At 36.6% G+C, this 21,090-nt stretch overlaps 1 protein-coding gene across 2 annotated transcripts in view; it reads left to right on the top strand.

Annotated features, from left to right (window-relative positions):
• CCDC39 (coiled-coil domain 39 molecular ruler complex subunit) overlaps positions 1-21,090 on the top strand; it is a 247,000-nt gene that overhangs the window by 150,773 nt on the left and 75,137 nt on the right. For both annotated transcript variants that reach the window (XM_063704408.1, XM_063704409.1), the window contains 2 exons: positions 3,808-3,902; positions 3,993-4,019. The gene's annotated coding sequence lies outside the window, so the exon portion shown is untranslated. The remainder of the gene's footprint in view (positions 1-3,807; positions 3,903-3,992; positions 4,020-21,090) is intronic.

Here is a 21,090-nt window from a genome sequence, read left to right as displayed (position 1 = left end):
CTTGCTTATTTACTTATTATCTATGGTTGCTTTTAAATAACAAGGGCAGAGCTGAATAGTCACAACAGAGAATATATGGCCTGCAAAGCCTGAAATATTTATTATCTGGTCCTTTATAGAAAAGTTTGCTCACTTTGGACTATGCCATTACTCAACAATTATGGTGTGATTGGCCTGACTTCTGTCCTCCTGCATCAGCATACACCCACTCAGAAAATTTTTGTTTTTATAGTGAAAACAAGTCCTTTTTTATTTTTAATGTTATAAATTTTAGCGCTTTTATAAATGTCACCTCCAAATATTTCACTCCTAGAGAGCAGAAAATTATTGCTTAAAATTAATTCTGGCCAGGTGCGGTGGCTCACGCCTTTAATCCCAGCACTTTGGGAGGCTGAGGTGGGTGGATCATGAGGTCTAGAGATCAAGACCATCCTGGCCAACATGGTGAAACCCCATCTCTACTAAAAATACAAAAAATTAGCTGGGTATGGTGGCGTGTGCCTGTAGTCCCAGCTACTTGGGAGGCTGAGGCAGGGGAATCGCTTGAACCCAGGGGGCAGAGATTGCAGTGAGCCAAGAGCTGAGATCGTGCCACTGCACTCCAGCCTGGCGACAGAGTGAGACTCCGTCAAAAAAAAAAAATTAATTCTAAATTTTATAGTTTCATTGTTTACATTTACACAAACCATTTGAAATTTATTTTTGAATTTAGGAAGAGGTAGGCTGTTAGTTTTATTTTTACATGTACATAGTTGGGCACTTTTTCCAACCCCTTGTATTAGATGTCTCATTGATTTATGATGCTTTCCGACTGAGATTTTGACAATTTTGATTTATTTTTCTGTAGGTATTATCCCCCTAATATCGTGCTCTTTTATATAATACAAATCTCAGTTATTTTGTTAGTATTTTGGTAATAATAATAGTGAATAATAAACATGATGATGACAAGTATTTCATTCAAGTCAATGACTCATTTGCTAGGTGATCTTAGGTACATTATTCGGTTTGGGGTAAGTAAAACGGAAAGAATCTGTGAGATGGGGAGAATATTGTCTAGTGAACATTATCATTGAATTCTCAATACTGGTTCCATCTTAACTCTTTAGTGGCAGATTATGATAGTCTTATCACACTTAACAGAAGTTGGTTTAGATAAGGTCCTGTCTAAACCAATTTAGGCCAATAAAACTTGAGAAGAGTCTTGCTTAGGCCCCCTGGGAAAGAAGCTTCCTGTGTCTAATAAGGTTGGTAGGAGTAGTATTTCTCTGTCTTTCTCTCTCTCTGACACACACATGCACACACACACACACACTGTCCTCAAACATGAACAAGGAATTCTGTTGCCCTGGCTACTGTTGGCAACCATCTTGAGATAATGAGGCAAGTCAGCCCGGGGACCAAAGGCCAAAGCTAACTCAAAGAGAAGAGAGAAGCTAAGAAAATAACATGAAGTGGCGCCTGGTACTCTGATATCCATTGTCTGAAGCCCAAATTACCTCTGGCTGATTACTGTTACTTACAATTGAAAACATCGTGACTGATACATATTAAGTCTTCCAAGTCTAGTGTGGTAAACAAATAAAAGCATGATTCTAGAGTGCTATAGACCATCACCAGGAACATGGCAATTATTATCAGTAAGATTTCTTTAGGTACAAAAATGTCGCTGTCATTATGCATGAGTTAGTTGATCTCACATCTCAGTTAGTCAAAAGTGTTCGAGCATGCAGCTTCAATACATTTATTTATTAGAAGCATTACTCTACAAATATATACATATAAAATATAGTATATAATATATGTAATGTACATTAAATATGTTATAAAGTTCACAAAATTACAAAGGAAATAAAGGATAAAAATGAAGTGATTATTTAAAAAATAATTTTGTTTTGTTTATTTACTTGTTACAGAAAACTCCTTTCCCTCCACTAACATCATCATTATCATCATTAAATTTATTTATTTAAAAAAATGTCTGCTGGGTAATACCCAATGCCAAATATTTATCATCTCAGTAAAAGTCAACAAATTTAGAACAGTTGTTTAAAAAAAAAAAGCCACAACTCATCTTTAAGCTCAAACACTCTTCTAAGTACTTTTTGGAAAGACTACTAGCAAGCATCTGTAATATACTAGGATTTTTTTTTTTTTTTTTTTTTTTGAGACAGAGTCTTGTTCTGTTGCCCAGGCTGGAGTGCAATGGCGCAATCTTGGCTCACTGCAGCCTCCGCCTCCCCATATACCAGGATTTTTATGGGCACTTCCAATCTAACTCTAGATATTGTGAAGATTCTGTTCTTTAAAGTAATATGTGTATGCACATTTATCCACAGACTTAGACTGCAATAGACCACAATATGCTAAAAGCTTGTAGATATATTAGAGCTTTCCTGTCAACCCTCTGCCTTGCTAAAATCATACACATGCTTCAGGCAAACTGATAAATGTTTTATGAAAGGCTGAACAATTTTGGATGCCCATGTCAACTATTTATTAAATATTAATATAATTTATTTTATTTCTAAGACAAAAATAAAAATAAATTCATAATTTTGTTCTCACCTGTCAATGAATTGTCTTATGCCCTCTTGGCTTGTGAGCACCCACATTGGAATCCATTAATTAGATATAAATTGTGAATTGCCACAAAAAATTGTTAACAAAGCGTATATACAAATATATTTTTTAAATTTTTTTGCCATCATGAGATAATATGTCAAAACAGTTGAAAAATAAATTCTAAGCAATAAACTATTCCAGTTGATAAACTGTTATGAATACAGTGGGTCTCGTTATCTCAGCCACAGTATTGATTACAAACCTTGCAATAATAGTCACAAGCATGAAACAAGAATAGTCGGTGCTAGCATGGAAATTGAGGAAAAGCAATGTTAAACCAATGATCACTTCTGCTAGTTAGGAGATAGAAGTAGAAATTTATCACAGTGTAACAAAACCACATACAGTATTATCTTAAATAGTTGCCACATCAGCAGAGAGCCAATAATATTTATTTGTAGAGTTCAGCTGGTTTGAAAATTAAGGTAAAAATACAGTTAAATCTGGGTACTTTGAATTCTTGGCAAGTGAGTTATATTTTTAAAGGTAAACTTGCTTCCTAAGGACTAAGCTCTTGACAACCCTTTAATATGTATTTCAATAATTCTCACTGAAAAATTTTCCAGTATGAGTGTCAATCTTTTGTTTACTAACAACGCAGACATTTTCAAGAGTCTTCAGTAGGTAATTATAAAGGGCTTCTCTGAGATATATAAGACCATTTACCATATCCTTAAATGCCTCTACATACCTGCCTTTTTTGAGTTCTTGCTTTATTTTTTGTGGTATTTCTCTGTTTTCTTTTTCTTATACATTGTCATTTCTTATTAAAATACCAAAGTCTGTTTGTAGGAAATATCCTTCTACAACCCTTCTCTCCTTTCCTAATCTGCTGCTTCTAATCATTTTTGACCTTGGAACAAATTAGAAATGTCCATTAGGAAGTAGATGGGTTTTGATTACTGATATAAAGTCTCTCCTAGGAGAAAAGTGTGTAAATTTTACTGTCTGAATATTATAATATACATTTCAACTACTTAACTTTTCTTTTTGGCTTTGAGATTGGTGAGGAGGCTAGAGACCCAAGCTTCAGAATGGGCAAACTGTTATTCAGGCATGCAGTGCTTCCAGCTCTTACTTTTGACTTCTTGTCAGTGGATCCCTTCAAACCTGTCATGCCTATGTTGATTGTGAAGTCTTAACTCATGCAGGATAATTATAACACATTTCCTGTCTTCCCAGTTTCTCAATTTTTTTTTCTTAGAATATGGGATTTTGAAAAACATGAAAACATCCTAAGAAATACCAGGAAGGAGTCCCACAGTGAAGCACAAATGGTACGTTATCAAATTTTTACAATTCCTTCAGTCTAAAACCAAATTTACAGAATACTGATTGACTAAGAATTATTTCTGTTTTACTTCCAGAAACTCAAGATGACTGCCTAAAATAAGGTAAGAGGTAAATGAATGAAATAGTAAACAAATAAAATCACATGTATTTATTGTTTGTACCAAAGTAACTTTCAAATTACTTGAATATTTACTAAAATTAGAGTTGACAGTGTTCACTTGATATTTAAAGCATCTTTTACAATAGATTTGTTTTCTTTTCTTTTTTGCAATTTAGAAATTACTAAGACTTTTTCTTTGGGTAGTTACAGAAATGTATTGGTCTTACAGAGTGAAGTCCAATACCACTACTACTTTTTGTCTGCTTAGTATTTCAGAATTTCCAGAGCGTTTTCTCCATAACTTATTTAATTCTCAGAACAATGCCAAGAGGCAAATGGGGGAAGTTAGAACTATTTTACAGGTAAGAAAACTGAGCCACCTTAAGACTGGTTAAGAGACTGACCAGGTCACATAGATGGCTTATGATTGGCAGGACTGGGTGGGAATGCAAAATCTAGCCCAGGGCTTTTTGCCCTTCAGCATGCTGCCTTGGGATACAGTTCATAGAACTCCTGATATGAAAATGGATGCTTAATAAAAAAACTATTGATTGCTTGACTGATTGATAAAGGAGCAAATCTTCATGCATTAAGTAAGAAGAGATTGCAAAGGGTCTCACAATAGGCCTCTGGAGGACCTGGCTTGCACCTGTGTATTTTCATCCTCAGCCACTCTTAGGGCCCGTTTCTACTGTCCGTGAAATGGGCCCAGGAATGGTCCTTTTTGGCAGTGGCAGTAGCAGTCACAGCTGTATGTAAATAAACTCTTCATTTAACTAAGATTGAGGAGGGACTATAAAAAGAGTGGCAAAGGGAATCATCTTCCTACTGAATAAGCTGAAAAAATGTTCAAGATTCAGGGCAGGTCTTTGGCTCCCTATCCAGGTGGAAAAAGAACACTGGAATAGACAAGGAATTCTACCTTGCCACTTTGGATTTCGGGAGATGCCATTACAATGATATATCACATATCAGTACATATGACATTTAAAAATAACAAGTCCCTTGTCCCCAGAAGTGAATCCCCTTTTTTATTTAGCATGGAACATATTGTCGAAACTTAGTAAAGGGCATGCTACAATGTTAAGAACTCTGTAATTAATGTTGGCCAGGATTTGAATATAAATCCTTTACTTTTCAGGGTCTAATTAAAGTCAGACTTTATTGTGAGTGGAATAAGACATTTTCCTCACCAACCACATATTAATGGTTTCATGTGTAAGGGTTTTATGGTAAAAGTTTAAAATATATTTGAAATAATGTGTTTCCCTTTGAAGTCAGGAAGAGTGAAAAGTTATCTTGTCTTAACATAAAAGGAAATCACGCTTGATATAAATGGTCTTATTAGGGCAAATATTATTTTATTGCTTCACAATTCTGAGTAGCTCTAAAATACACTGCAAGATTGTAAATATAATTATAGACACTATGTAAAGATAACTGCTATAGTCTAAATTATTAATTCACTTAGATCACAGTTTTAGCTGTTAAATAGAATGCTTTGGGGAATGATGTTAATATCTGCAGATAGCTTAACAGCAAAACTGTTGATGTGAGATAATTGTGTACTTGAGTGCTTAATTTCAGGTTTTACTTGAACTGTGAAAGGTAGTTTAATATATATCACAGAAAATAAGCTATAATAAAATTAGCTGTTGATGTTTACTATGTACTCTAGAAAGAAAATACTGTTCATTTTCAGTCAATTATTTCTTCCAGAATTATAAATTATATGTGTTAATAGAATTAATACTTTAAATGCCTATAACATCTTTCACCCTAATAATTGAAGTGCTTTTACATCTAATACTTCATTGTCTCTTAACATCACTATATGTGCTCATCAATGCTGTATGTAGAAACTTGAAAAAAAATTTAAACAGAATAAAAGTGTATGTGCTCTATTATATTTCAAACCTACAAATAAATGCTTATTGAAAATGGTATTATAAAGCTGAACTGAAAAGAAAAATGCATAATGCCTGAAATCTATAAACTGCAAAAATTTTAAAAAAGCTAAACTCCAAAACTACTGTTTCATAAAAGAATAATCTTCAAATTTCATGAACAGGAAAACATTAGTTAGATTATTTAAAATCCAACAAGTATTGAATAAAATCATCAGGCATAAATAAAACAGCCAAAAATGCTTTAAAATGAGCTTTCAATTTTTGTGTAAAATAAAAGTGTGTTTTCATGCTCATACAAGCTTATAATCTTCTTCCGCCCCACTTCTTCCCTGATCTTAGGAAGAAAGGATCAAGTTCTTTTGCTTTTTTTCTCTGTTTTGTCCAAATAGAAATCATAGATCTTAGGAGAAAGGGGGCAAGGAAGTAAATCAAAGGACAAAGCTGAAGACCAAGTGGACTGAAAAGAAGATGGAATACATTTTCCCAAACACTGGTGTTCTCTGGAATTGGCTTGTCAACATCTTGTGTAATAGTCATATAATTGTCCCTCATTTCTATCTCCTCCTAAAACTAGAGAAATGGCCTATTAATTTTAGAAGGTGTATAATTATCACAAAGCCCTCAGATTAAGGTCCAGGACACAGAATGGAATATATGAGCACGCAGAAATGTATACCTTTAGATTGAACTTGGATGATTTACCTTTTGACTGTCACCACCAGCAAATCCTGAAATTGGATCTCTTGAAACTTATGGTTTTCTTTCAGCAGCATAGGAGTTAAGTTTTCTTCTAACTTGCCCTAGGTTCTCTCAGGAACTGGGAAAGCAGTTCTCCCAAATCCCAAGTAAGGTATTCAAGACAACATAAGGCAGAGCTAAATTCTTCTGTTGAAGAATTTAACATGACTCAAACCATAAGGAAATCTAAAGAAGGCTGCCAAACTATTTCGCTGCTGCCCTCCCCCACCAAAAAAGAGATTAAAATGTTAGATTTACAAAGCAAACTACAGTGTATGGAATATATATATCTATATATAGAGAGATATATATACACACACACAATTTTTTTAACCTACCACTTTGTCTTATTTGCATGAGCACAAATCGCTTTCAACTTAATGCCAGAGAAAAAGGCAACATTCCCCGTGATGACTTGCTGAAAAGCTCACTGTATTTGTTTGATAATGGATTTTAGTTCATTGTCATGTACTTCACTCTTCATCAGCAGGAGCACTTCAGGGTAAAGAAACAGGCTTTTACCACACTGGAACAAAAGCTATATAAGGAAAAAAAATCCTGAGCAGATGGAATATTATTTGCATTTGCACAAATAGTGCTTTTTAGCACAATTCATATTACTCCATTGTGAGCTAAAGTAAGCCAGATGTGTCTACAGCATGCTGCAGACGCAGAATCGGCTTTTTGTTTGTCAGACTCAGAGGTCCCAACCTTATGATATCTTTGTACTTGTATATCCATTAGTTTTATTTCAGTTACTTATCAGAAGGGAAAAGAAAAAAATGGCACTATGCAGTTAAGAGGACCATTGCATGGAGGGCTAAATTAACTATTTTTTATTTTCATGAATGAGGATCAAATAGGTTTCAGATGTCTCAACATCTATCTGGAGATCTAGATGATGATATAAAATTAAAATGCAGAATGTAAGTGTAATAAAATTTGTTTCTCCATGATTACATTAAATAATCTTTGACATATAAAATTTTCTTAAGTATCTCTCATGCAGAGTAGATCAACATACGATTTGACACAGAGTAGAATTTTAGGTCTAAAGAAATCTTAGACATTAGTTTAACTTTCTCATTCTACAAATCAGGAAACTGAGGCTCAGGAACTAACGTGACTTGTGGAGGATGGCATAGTCAAGAGTGGAGCCTGGTCTCCTGACCTTGAATCCAATCCTGTACCCATATATCAGTATTTTCTGTAATATTTTACTTGGGCTTGAAGATCAAACAGGTTTGATAATTCAGGCTTCAAAAAAATTTAACAAATTTTTCTCAGCCAGGAAATAATAAGCCACACAATCCAAATTTACTTTGCCTGTACCTCCTTTTTCCACAATACATAAAAAAGGCCATTTGTTTTCTAGAATGTCCTTTTGAGGATAGCAGTGAATTACTATGCCTCCTACAATGAAAAGACAATGAACAAAAATTAAGGAAATCAAAGGAAAAAAAGAGAACATGGATGACTTCAAATTCTGGTATACAAAAAATAAGGGCACTCAGTTGAATTTAAAACAATGAGTGGTATTTTTAAAGATTGTTAGAAACTATTTTATTAACTAACGTTTATTTATTTATTTCATTTCTTTTCTTTTTTCTTTTTTTTTTTTTTTGAGGTGGAGTTTTGCTCTTGTTACCCAGGCTGGAATGCAATGGCACGATCTCGGCTCACCGCAACCTCTGCCTCCCGGGTTCAAGTGATTCTCCTGCCTCAGCCTCCTGAGTAGCTGGGTTTACAGGCATGCACCACCATGCCTGGCTAATTTTGTATTTTTAGTAGAGATGGGGTTTCTCCATGTTGGTCAGGCTGGTCTCAAACTCCTGACCTCAGGTGATCCACCCTCCTCGACCTCTCAAAGTGCTGGGATTACAAGCGTGAGCCACTGCGCCCGGGCTTTTTTATTTCATTTCTTAAATAAGCCTCTGATTTATAGGTTATATAGTATGGTTTGTATAAACCAGTGTGCTTATCCTCCATATTGATAGTGAAATAGGGGCTGTGTCTATGTGCTAATGGTGGAACGGTGGCTGTTCTCTACTTGTGCTAACCCAGGGACTAGTCATTTGTATTTGTATTTGAGATGCCTCTTTCATTTGTCCATGCAATCATTCCATGATATGATCAAGCCTGTGCTAGAAATCAGGCAGTGCATTGGGCATTGAGAGACCAAAAAAAAAAAAAAAAACCAAAAAAAACCCAAACAAATAAAATGTAAACAAATAACAAACATATCAAAAAAATAGTTATGATAAAATGCTATTACCATATATTCCACATCGTATATTATCACAGCATACTTCACGATATCATAATATGCCTGAGTGCCTATAATAGGATGCTGTGGGAGCGGGAAGTATTACACAGACTAGGCAGTCAAGGAAAGGTTCCTGGAGAAAAATATATCCACGCTAAGGCCTGTAGGACAACCAGATGTCAGCTATTGTTAGGCACAGAGGTAAGGGGAGAAAGAAAAAGCACTGTAGATGCGTTGTAGACATAGAAACTCCGCAAGAGGTGAGGGAGGACCTGGCATATTCTAGGGGTTCTGGTGCAAGAGTATCCATGTGTGAAAAGGAAGTAGAAGACATAAGGCTGAAGAAGTAAGCAGACCCCAGAAGGTGAGGCACTCATGAACCATGTTAAAGAGTTAACCACTAAACAGTGGAACGGGAAGCCTGTGAAGGTTTTGCTTTGTGAGATTTACACTTCAGGATGATAACCCTGCTTCCTACGTGAACCAAAGGGGCAGTGGCCAGGAAGGCTGAAAGCCTGCAGACAAATCCAGGAAAAAGGTGGTGGTGAACTGAGCTAGCATAACAGTGGTGGCAGTGAAAAGAAGCGGACAGATTCAAAGATTTTCAAGAAGGGAACATGGACGGTTCTCAGAGTTGGATGACTTGTGTGGCCCAAGAAAAGAGAAGACTCTAAATGATACATGTGGTTGGGTCATTGTAGGTTACTTAACTACTTAGTTATCTTTTGTTCATGCTTTTCTCTAATCACTTGACAGCAAAGAAGGAAAAGTACCTTTAAATTTAGCAGTGCATTTAGTGTATTTTAATTTAGCAAATGTGCATAATTTGCAAAAATAGAAGAAAATAAAAGTAATCTCCCATTCCTGCATTCAGAGACAGGTACTTTTTAACTCTTTTAATATACAGTTATTTCTAACTGTCCAAATTCTTATTATCTGAATTCAGAAACTGATAGGAGTTTGGATAGCATGAAATATTTGTATTTCCTTCCAATCTTTTAATGTAGACATTTCATGAAATTGGCTACAAGTCAAATGTGTGATTGTGCTCTGATTTTCTATTTAACATTATATTTATACATTTCCCTATGTCATAATATAATCTTTAAAAACATGATTATACTGACTGGATAATCATCCCCTGTACTATAATTTGTAAACCATTTCCCAATTGAAGAACATTTAGGTTTTGTGTTTTTTTTTGCTGCAATAAATACTGTAGCAACGAACATGTTTTTATGCAGTATTAGCCTTTGTTTTCTTAGAATAAATTCCTATAAGAGGAATTGCTAAATCAAATTATTCACATCTGTAAGTCTCTTAATAGATGATGCCAAATTGACCTGATGTTTTATATGAATATTTCGAGTGTTCCCTGTGTTCCCAGAAAACTATGAGTGTTCCCAGAAAACAGAAACATTTCAAAAATGCCCTTAAATCAGGGATACACACCAGTTATTGAAAAAAGAGAAAATGTGACCATTTGTTTAGTGAGTCATTTCAAATAGAGCAGTAGGTGTGCCTGTCATAATAAACAATTGCCTAATGTCTCTTCACACCAACTGAACATACAGCACCTATCACAGCCCAGTAGAGTGGGGATGGTGAAAGAGACCTAGTGAGGAGCTCATCAATTTGTGACACAGTCAGTGGAGAACAAATAAGACAATACATAATCAAGCATTCTGACTTCATATCTACTCAGGTATTAATTCAGCACACATTTCCTGAGTGACTGTCAGGTGCCAGATACTTTGTTAGAGAACAGAGATGCAAAGATGAATGGCACAGAACCTGCATTCAAGAAGTCTGGTAGGTAGAAACAGACTCAGAAACCAATAATATCTACCATTACTCTAGTGTTTTCTATGTGCTACTCACTATATTAGTAAAAGATTCACAATTGTCTTCTTTATTTTCAAAACAATCTTGTGAAGGAGGTATTTTTCTCAACCTCACTTTCCGCAAGCAGAACCCCACATCCTTGCCTTTTTTTTTCTTTTTTTTTTTTTTTTTTAATACATAGGAGAAAACCACAACTTGGGTAATTTGCCCAAGGCCACATGACCAGTGAATTGTGGAGTGGAAATCCAACTCAGATCTGTATAAAATCTGAAGTCTGTTTTCTTGTCCCAGTGCTATAGAATAAGAATATTACAAGAAGTATAAAAAGAATATTATTGTACAAAGCCCCAGGGGCATGGGACAAAGGTTCAAAGTCTACTAGATGATGAAAAACGGAAGATCCAACAAAACTTCATGGAGATTTTATGATTGTGTGGTATCATCTCAGATGAATATACATTGCCAAGACCAGCCTGGTTGTGGAGACCCTAGGCTAGCGGCACTAGAGGAATTAAAGACACCCACACAGAAATATAGGGTATGGAGTGGGAAATCAGGGGTCTCACAGCCTTCAGAGCTGAGAGCCTCAAACAGAGATTTGCCCACATATTTATTGACAGCAAGCCAGTGATAAGCATTGTTTCTATAGATTATAGATTAAAAGTATTCCTTACGGGAAACATAGGGATGGGCTCTGGCTAGTTATCTGCAGCAGGAACATGTCCTTAAGGCACAGATCGCTCATGCTATTATTTGTGGTTCAGGAACGCCTTTAAGTGGTTTTCTGCCCTGGGCAGGCCAGGTGTTCCTTGCCCTTATTCCGGTAAACCCACAACCTTCAGCGTGGGCATCATGGGCATCACAAACATGTCACAGTGCTGCAGAGATTTTGTTTATGGCCAGTTTTGGGGGCCAGTTTATGGCCAGATTTGGGGGCCTATCCCCAGCAATACATTCATAAGATAGATGAAGGAAAAAGACCACTCCAGGTTGAGGGATTATCATGAACAAAGGCCTACTCTTTAAATGCTGATGTTTTAGACTACAGAGAGTCTGTTTTCCACCATCTTTTACTTCTCACTCTATGGGCTGTCTGTGAACAATCTCATCCACTGTGGAGGCTGTAAACACTGGTATAGATATATTACTTTCAAGCCTATATATTTATTGTGGCCCTCCTACAGATCAGCAGAACTGTGTTCTTTTTCTATTTTTTAATTTTTTTTTAATCCCCCAGAGCATCCCTGCAAAATGAACTGTGTTCTTAACAACCCACTTCTCAGGTGTGTTGGTTTATTTCTGTAATCCCAGCTCTTCGGGATACTGAAGAGGGAGTTTGAGACCAGCTTTCGGGATACTTGAGGCCAGGAGTTTGAGACCAGCCTGGGCAACACAGTGAGACACCATCTGTGCAAAGAAAAGCCCCAAGAATTAGCCAGGCATGATGCTGTGTGCCTGTAATCCCAGCTACTTGGTGGGCTGAGACAGGAGTATCACTTAAGCCCCCAAACTTGAGGCTGCTGTGAGCTATGATCGAGCCACTGCACTCCTGCCTGGGTGACCGAATGAGACCCTTTCTCTAAAAAAACAAACAAATAAACAAAAAACCCCAACTGGATGGCTCCACTTGGATATTCAACAAACACTTCAAATGAAACATGATTTGTTCCTTCCAGCCATGTTTTCTTCCTATACTTACTTAAGTTAACCTGATTTCAGAATTTTCTTAGATTTCTAACTGTTCCTCAACATTTAAAATTCATTGATAAAATCAACAGGAATCTAGAATCACTAGATTTTCTTTCTTAAATATCTCTTGATTTTGTCTTTTCTTCTTGTCCTCACTGCCATGCCTTAGTTCAGGCTTTTATTATTTCTCACCTGGAATATTGATTTCTAATGATACTGAAGCAATGTAGCATAGAGACAGTAAAGTGGAAAGAACATAAACTTTGGAGTTGAACAAAACTTTAGAATTTCATTTCCAACTTTTAACAACTAACTAAATTTTGGGGAGTTACTTATTTGACTCAAGGATTTTCCCTCTGTAAAATGGAAGATCATAATATCTACATTTCAAGGTTATTATAAAGATTTAGTATGATAATGGGCATAAAGTACCCAACACCATGCCTTGTATACAATAAGTGTTCAATAAATGGCAAGTGCCTTTTCTTTTAAGTCAGGACTTTTTTTAGTCACTGAATGAAAGAGATGGAGTTCGAATGAGCTTGAACAAAAGGAGGATAATATTGACACATGTAATTGAGAATTTCAAGACACTTTCAATCCAGGGCTGAAGCAATGTCAATAGAGTTCTGCCTCTTTTCTTCCTTTCACCTTGATTTTTCTCATGTGTTGGCTTCAATGTAATGGCAAGATGGCTACTGGAAACTTAGTCTACATTCTTGGAGAATGCTGTCTGAAAGGATTCAGGTATTAAACCTTAGAAGGGACACAGATTGGTCCTGCTTGAGTTATGTGCTTACCCATGAACTAATCACTGTGTCCCAGAAAATACAGCTCAACATTGGCCCTGACTTGTGGTTATGTGGGACGCTGTGACAAAGCAGAGGAGAAGTTCTTCCCAGGAAATTAATGCTTTCAGACAAAAAACAAACAAAACAAAACAAAACAAATCTATGCCTGACATACCTTTCCTACTCAACTCCTGACTTTCAGCATTTCTGTCCAGTATATACTCCACAATATAATCACAGTTACCTTTATAAAACAGAAAGTATATTGTGTGACTCTCAAAACCTTAAAAACCTATACATTGCTCAGAGAACACCTGGCCAATTTCTTCATAGAGCTCAAATATGCACATCTATCTGACCCCAACCAACCCTCCATCCTTTCCTGCTGTGTTTAACCAATACCATCCATTCCTTTAATACACACTTTTCCCCTCTTCTTGTTTACTCAGACTCTTGTCCCTGCTTACAGTGGCCTTTTTCTCCATGTCAGCTTAACAGTGGCCAGTCTGTCTTCTAGGGTGCAATGGAATTCATTCTTTTTGTTTATCCAGAACCCCTCTTCTGTTAAGAATCTGTTTTATTCTCACTGCAAAAATGTGTGTTTTTGGAAGGCTTGTCATCACAGCAGCGACTCAATTCTGGTGACATGACCCACACCAGGCAAGTCATCAGTTTTGCAGCCACGATGATTGGTCCAAGGATAAGTAAGTAACCAAATGTGCCAAGTGGAGTCCTTCCTATATTGAAGTTAGGCGAGAGTTACTCTTTCCTTCTGAGTCATTAATTTGGAATTATGTTAGCCCAAAGCTGCCAGCAAACATGTTCTGCCAGCAAACAGAAGGAGAAAGCTCACGTACAGTAGGAGAAAATGAGGCCAACATGCTTCGTGACTAAGGAGAATCAGAGAGATAGGCTAAGGAGTCAGAGACTAAGAGAGTCTGGGTGTTCTAGGCCATGTTCCAACAGTGCCAACCCATAATCTCTGTTTTGTTTTTTCTCTTAAACTACTTTGAATTGAGCCTCTGTCACTTGAAAGAAATTGTCTTCCAGGTCCTGCTTAAATATTTCTTTCACTAGGTTGCCTTTCTGGACTGTGTCCTTATAGACCTCTTTTATTATACTGATTACTGTCTGCTTTTTAGAAGGTATACGTAAGTATTTAATCATTCTAGTAGGTTCATTCATTCAGTAATGCTGGCCAAATGTTACTGTATTTCTGACTGTGCTAGGCTGAAAGCTTGACTCCTACCCTACTTAGCATAAAGCCTGGTAAAGAGTCGAGTTTTGAAAAATATTTATTGAGTTGAATTGTGAAAGGTCATTGAAAGACCTTTGTGTTTTCACATTGTGCCCAATGACATATATTTCTCTCTCCATTCTAAACTCTGCACTGATAACAGAATCACAAATGATTAAAATATTTCACTGAAAATGTAAATTTTGCAAAAAGCTACATGAACTAGAGAACATGAGCTACATTCAAAGCGGAAAAAGGTTAGGTTTTCAAATAATAAACTCAAGCCATTTCTGTGTCTTACCTCTAAATAGCAGGTACAAATTGGTTTATTTGCATTTTCTTGGTTAATTACACATTTTGGAATGATCTTTCCATGTGGAAGTCATTGATAACAGGATCTAATTCCAGAGACCAAAGTGCCATTAGTTTCATTGAATTGAAGCATTTTCAGAGGTTGGAGTCGAAGCCTGGGAATTAGAAATCATGGGTCTTAATTACATCTTGGTCACAGATTGGTTGTTTTCTTGGAAGCACACAATCTCAAAAAATTCAAGTGCCTGTAAAATGAAGATGAGAATCTGTGCTGCCTTCAACTTCAGGCCTTTATAGACTTGAATAAAATATTACCTATAAACACCTTTGAAATTCTAGGATGGTGTGCATTAATTACTTTCCTGAGCCTTTAAATCCAGGGGCTATTTCAGCAATTTGAACCAATAAGTAAATGGGACTGTGCTCTTATAGACCTTTTTTTATTATGCTGATTGCTCTCTGCTCTGATTAAGATCTCTTGATACAGTGATACACAATCCAGTTGTTTGCAAAGAAGTCAAAGGAATAGGGAAGAGAAGGAAGCTGACCTGAATCGGGTACCTACATTACACTGGTTGGGTGTTGGGCTAGGCTCTTTATCTACCTTTAATCCTTAGCAAATTTTTATGGGATAGAGATAACATTTTACCCATAATGAAACTAAACCTTAGCTACCTCAAGTAATTTTCTTTAGGATCATGCAAGGAATAACTGGATGATGGTCTGTGTGCTGGTCTTTTGTAGAATCAATTATTATGTAAAAAGGGCTATGCTTTTGGTTCTGGCAGACTCAGCTGTTTACTTACAACGTTTAATAAAAACTAGGCACCCATTATGGGTGTCTTATCAAAAGCAGTGCTATATGTTTTATTGTTAATTATTGCCAACTATAAAAGGAACTTTAGGCTTTAAGGGTGTTTTTGCTTTATCAGAGAGGCTCATGAACTTAGAAGGTTAGCCCCTGAGTTTGTCTTTAGTTGGGACTAGGAATTCTATGGGCAGTCATTCTCAAGCTACAGATTTGGCATCATATTCACTTTGGAAGAATCTTGTCGTAAAACCCAACCCTGAATCCATTTCATGTAGACTCTGAAGAGTGTGTGTGTGTGTGCGTGTGTGTGTGTGTGTTTACAATCTCCTCTCTCAGATAGGGAATTATGACCCAAAATGATATATTTCTCTGGGAAAAGACTAAAGCCAGTTCTGTGGAGGCAGATAAGTGTAGGAAACCCAAGTTCTCTTTAATGTAACCTGGTTCCCTAAACTCACTTTACAGTGGCAGATGTTTCTAAGTCAGCTTCAGAATTGACCTGTGATTCATAAAACCCATTTGGCAGAGTCATCACCTGGACCCAACATGTCCTCATTTCTCATTCTGGAGCAAGTCAGAGCCAAAATAGTTAACAGAGGTGAAGAGGCAGGACTCTGGGTGAATATGTGAAGCAGCTAAAGTGAGAATCCTCTGGCAACAAGCCAAAAACCTTACCATGAAGGAGGCTGCACCCCATTCAACCAGCAGATAAGACAGGATAATACCTTCATGTTTCACTTGGCCAGTTCATAATGTACCACTCGAAAGGGAGCAAGTCTGTCAAGCTTGTGACTGCATTATCTGGTTTCCTTCACACTGCTCCTGCCATGCCTCCATTGTGTGGGAAGTGCATTACTTGTTGGAGCAGTGAGGCTCAACCAACGTGGAGAGCAGGCCTGGGAGGATTATGGTGAAGGGCAGTGAGGCTCAGCTAATGTGGAGCATGGGGAGAGGTAGAGAGATGTCTGACAACACAAGCCCTGCTTTGCCTCACACAACCAGACCCAGTTGAAAAGCCGGTTCAGATTTTGGTGGACAACTCTATTGGCAAAAGACAGCTAGAGTTTTTCCAAAGCTGTTTCTTTTGAGCTAAGAGGAAACAGTGTGAGGAGTTGAATACTACCCTCTTAATTTCGTTTATTGAAAAATAAGGCGTGTGTGTGTGCATTCATCATTCCTTATGTTGGCATATAAACATGGAAGTCTTTTTGGGAAATAGCCATAGAGTGCTATGGGATAAAGGTATTTCATTGATATTCTTCTTGCACATAAGACACATAATTTAACCTGATAATCCTTTCCCATGGAAACTGGTAGGCATCAAACAATATAGCATTCGTTTCTGATGATAATTAGGGTGTGTGAGGGTCCACATCTTGATTTGAGAGTTTATCTACATGTAAAAGCAAATAGTCTATAGCATAGTTAAAACAATCAGTGTATATTGACTATGAATTTGAAATAGTTTCATAAAAATCTTTTTTTAATTGAAATAGATAATGCTAATCACATTGATCATGAAAACTGGCCTTAGAAAACCACAGGGATCATTTAAAACATGCAGTTTAACAAATTTAAATAGATCCACTCATAGATGATAGCCTGCTTTTCCTCATCTCTCTGCCAAAGAAAAATTTAAATTCTTCGGTTGAGAATACCACATAAAAAGTGCATAGTAGCTTTTACTAGAGAATCTCACATGCACAATTTTTTTAAGAGGCAAGGTCTCTCTCTGGAGTGCAATGGCACAATCATATTTCAGTGTGGCCTCAAACTCCTGGACTCAAGGGATCCTCCCACCTCAGCCTCCCAAGAAGCTGGGTTGTGTGCCACTAGGACAAGCTCAATTTCTTACTTTTTGTTTATTTATTTTTTTTTGTAGAGACAGGGTCTAGCCATGTTGCTCAGGCTGGTCTTGAACTCCTGGCCTCAAACTATCCTCCCACCTCGGCCTCCCAAAGTGCTGGGATTATAGATGTGAGCTACTATGCTTCACATGGACTTTTAAAAATGAGCATTGAACAATAACAAAGGCTATTAATAAAAATAGCTACCATCTATCTACTGAGTAACTACTATGTGCTCTACATAGTAGTGTTTTACATATGTTATTTCAGTTAATTATCTCAAAACCCCTATATACTGATGAGGAAAATAAAGTCTATAGACTTCAAGGTCATATGGCTAAACTAAGTAGTGGATTTAGGAATGGAACCAAAGAGAACTGATGCCTGGAACTTGGCACTTAACCATTACTCGATCTTAAAGTCACTAATACCATCAACAGAATGCAGAGATGTAGCAAAAGGAGTTAAATGGCTTATCATATTGATAGATCTGGGGCAAGAGTTTCCAAATTCTCATTAGGAGTTACTCAGATCACATAAAATCGGCATTAAAACAAGCCAGGTAATCCTTCTTGTTTGCCAGCATGATATCAACAAAGGATTGACTAGGGAGATTAGATTTCCAGTTAAAGTTAAAGCATGGCTGTTCCTATAAATATACAATGTAAGCACCACCCCACTGTCTAAAAGACCCCAGACATACTCCATTACAACCTCCTTAGATTACTTTTAAATTAAGATTTGCTATTTAGAAATATACTTTCATTATTTGAAAAAAGAAAAAATATATATTCAATTAAAAAACCACCTATCACCTCATCATCCGAAGACTACTGTTTACTTTTTGTTGTTCTTCTAGTTTGTTTGTATATTCTTCTAGTTTATTTCTGTGCCTATATATGCCTACTTTTAAAATAAAAACTAGATATGTCATAACATTATTTCATTTACTCTCTTTTGTTATCAATATATCATATGTGTGATGTTATTAATATAGTACTTGCTTCCTCTACAACAAAGTATTTATTTGTTACAGAGTGCCATATGAATTTACAACCATTTCTTTCCAGTTTTTTATTATAGGAACAGAGCTATAATGATAATGTCTTGTGTATATACATAATTACTTCTCAAGACTTGATTTCTAAAATTAAAACTACTGGATAGTGCAGTGATTAAGGACACTTAGATTCTGTAGCTACAACTCAGCTTCACACCTTAAGAACTGTGAGATTTTGGGAAAATCACTTAGCTTCTAATTGCCTCAGTTTGGTTTTCTACAAAATGAAAATATTAGTACCTACCTCATGGTGTGGTCATTATTTTGTTTTTTAATATATGAAAAACACTTAGAGCAGTGACTGGCACACTGCAAATACAACATAGATGTCTGTAAAATAAAAAAAAGGACTGGAGCAAAGGATATGCATCTTTTAAAAGACTTTGATAACATATTAACAAATTACCTTACAGAAAGATTCTACCAATCTTTATTCCTTACAGCAGCATGTAAGTGGAGTACTCATTTTCCTGCCCCCATGGAACAGTGGTTAAGAGTACGAGAGATCAGATCACCTTATCTCAAAGTCTGGCTCAACCACCCAGTATTTGTGTTATCTTGGGAAAGCTACTTGACCATGCTAAGCTTCAGTTTTCTTTTTTTGTAAAATGGTGATGACAATAAATATCTACCTCATAGAATTATTGTGAAGCCAAAATGAGACAATATAAAGTGCTTTAAAAAGTGCATAGTGTAGGCCAGGCTAGGTGGCTCACGCCTGTAATCCCAGCACTTTGGAGGCCAAGGCAGGTGGATCACCTGAGGTCAAGAGTTCGAGACCAGCCTGGCCAACATGGCGAAACCCCGTCTCTACTAAAAGTACAAAAATTAGCCGGGTGTGGTGGTGGGCGCCTGTAGTCCCAGCTACTTGAGAGGCTGAGGCAGGAGAATCTCTTGAACCTGGGGGATGGAGTTTGCAGTGAGCAGAGATTACACCACTGCACTCCAGCCTGGGCAAAAGAGCAAAACTCTGTCTAAAAAAATAATAATAATAAAAAAATAAAAATAAAAATAAAAATAAAAATGCCTAGTATAGACTAAGGGATCAATAAATGCTGTTAGTCTGTGTTTGCTGTCTCTTCATTTCAAAGATGAGGAAAAGTAGGACCAGAAAATATGGCATCTATGGCTGAAGCACTAAGGTAATAGGTCAAAATGACGCAAGAAATCAAGTGAGAAAAAAGAAATATTTGGTTCTGGATGATAAATATTTTCTGCTTGGCCGGCCAATATGGACATCTTTTAAAAAATGTCAGGATGCCTTCCTGTGTCTAGTGCTCAGCATATATTAATCAGAGACATGTACAGGGGAACTGAAAGGATGGTTACTAAACTTGTCACTGTGAGTTCAGAAAGGAGTGAATTTCATCTTGAAAGAAAGAATCAAGAAAATATGATTTTACAAGGAAAAAGAATAGTCTATGTATCAGAGTCCTTGGAATAAAATCAGTTTTCCAAGTACCAGATGTGGAACGAGTGATTGTGCTCAAACCAGTCAGCACAAACCAGTCAAAGTTGTATTAGCCATACTGTGCAAAACAACAACTAAAACCATCTGACAGTGAACATAATTCCACAGATAAAAACTTTACCAATGATACTTGAGTAGACAGACTGAAACTAGATGGTGTTCTGTTCTTTTTGGGTGCCACTGGCCAGCTTTCTATGAAAGTTAAGAGACAGCACCACTGCACTCCAGCCTGGGAGACAGAGCGAAACTCCGTCTCAAAAAAAAAAAAAAAAAGAGACAGGACTGGATTCCCTAATTAGAGATGGTCTTGCAGAGTATAAGACTCATCAGCTACAATACCAATGGTTTGAAAGATAAAGGATCTAGCATTGTTCACTTTGAGGAGTTTAAGACAGATAATTTTGTTATTTTTCTCAAGTTTGGCCAAGATTCGTAGAAAGGAAAGTGTACAATGGTTTATTTCTACTGAGAATGGAAGTGTAGGAAGCAAATTTCAAGCTGCAGCATGAAAGATTTAAGTTAGAATGATTGAAAAAATTTATTTGCAATATGCCCTGAAAAACACTGCAAAAGATTAACAAGGAAAGCTATGCAAGATCTTCAGAAGCATATAAAATAGGACTGTTTTTATGTTGGTTTCACATTATTTTTGTGGGTCTTAACTAAAGGCAGGAGAATAGGCTAGGTAGATGCCCAAGGTTCCTTTCTATGATTTGATGATAAAAAAAACTTGATCCTGTAAAGATTGCTCTGGTTTCCTTTCTGTTGCAGCTACCCAAGGAATAGCTGTTGCCTTGACAACAAGAGACATTCTTAGGTTCCTCATATGCTAATAGGAAAATGGCCAATTTTCTTGTTCATAAAAGAAAACTGTTGGTTAATGTGTGCATCTCTCTCTCTTTCTTTCTCTTCCTCTTTCTCTGTCTCTCCCCTACCATTACTAGCTACCCTTCAATGAACCTTAGTGAGAGGCAGGGTTAAAAGAAAATAAGAAAGAGTAGAATAGTTTGTATCTTCAGAAATCCTCATCGAAACTTAAGACACTCACTTATAAAGGAGTTTGGAGTAAGATAATGATATGGGAATAATAAGAAA

Source organism: Gorilla gorilla, chromosome 2 (assembly GCF_029281585.2).
Source record: "Gorilla gorilla gorilla isolate KB3781 chromosome 2, NHGRI_mGorGor1-v2.1_pri, whole genome shotgun sequence".
Lineage (NCBI taxonomy): Eukaryota > Metazoa > Chordata > Mammalia > Primates > Hominidae > Gorilla > Gorilla gorilla.
This window is presented reverse-complemented; position numbering and strand designations above follow the sequence as displayed.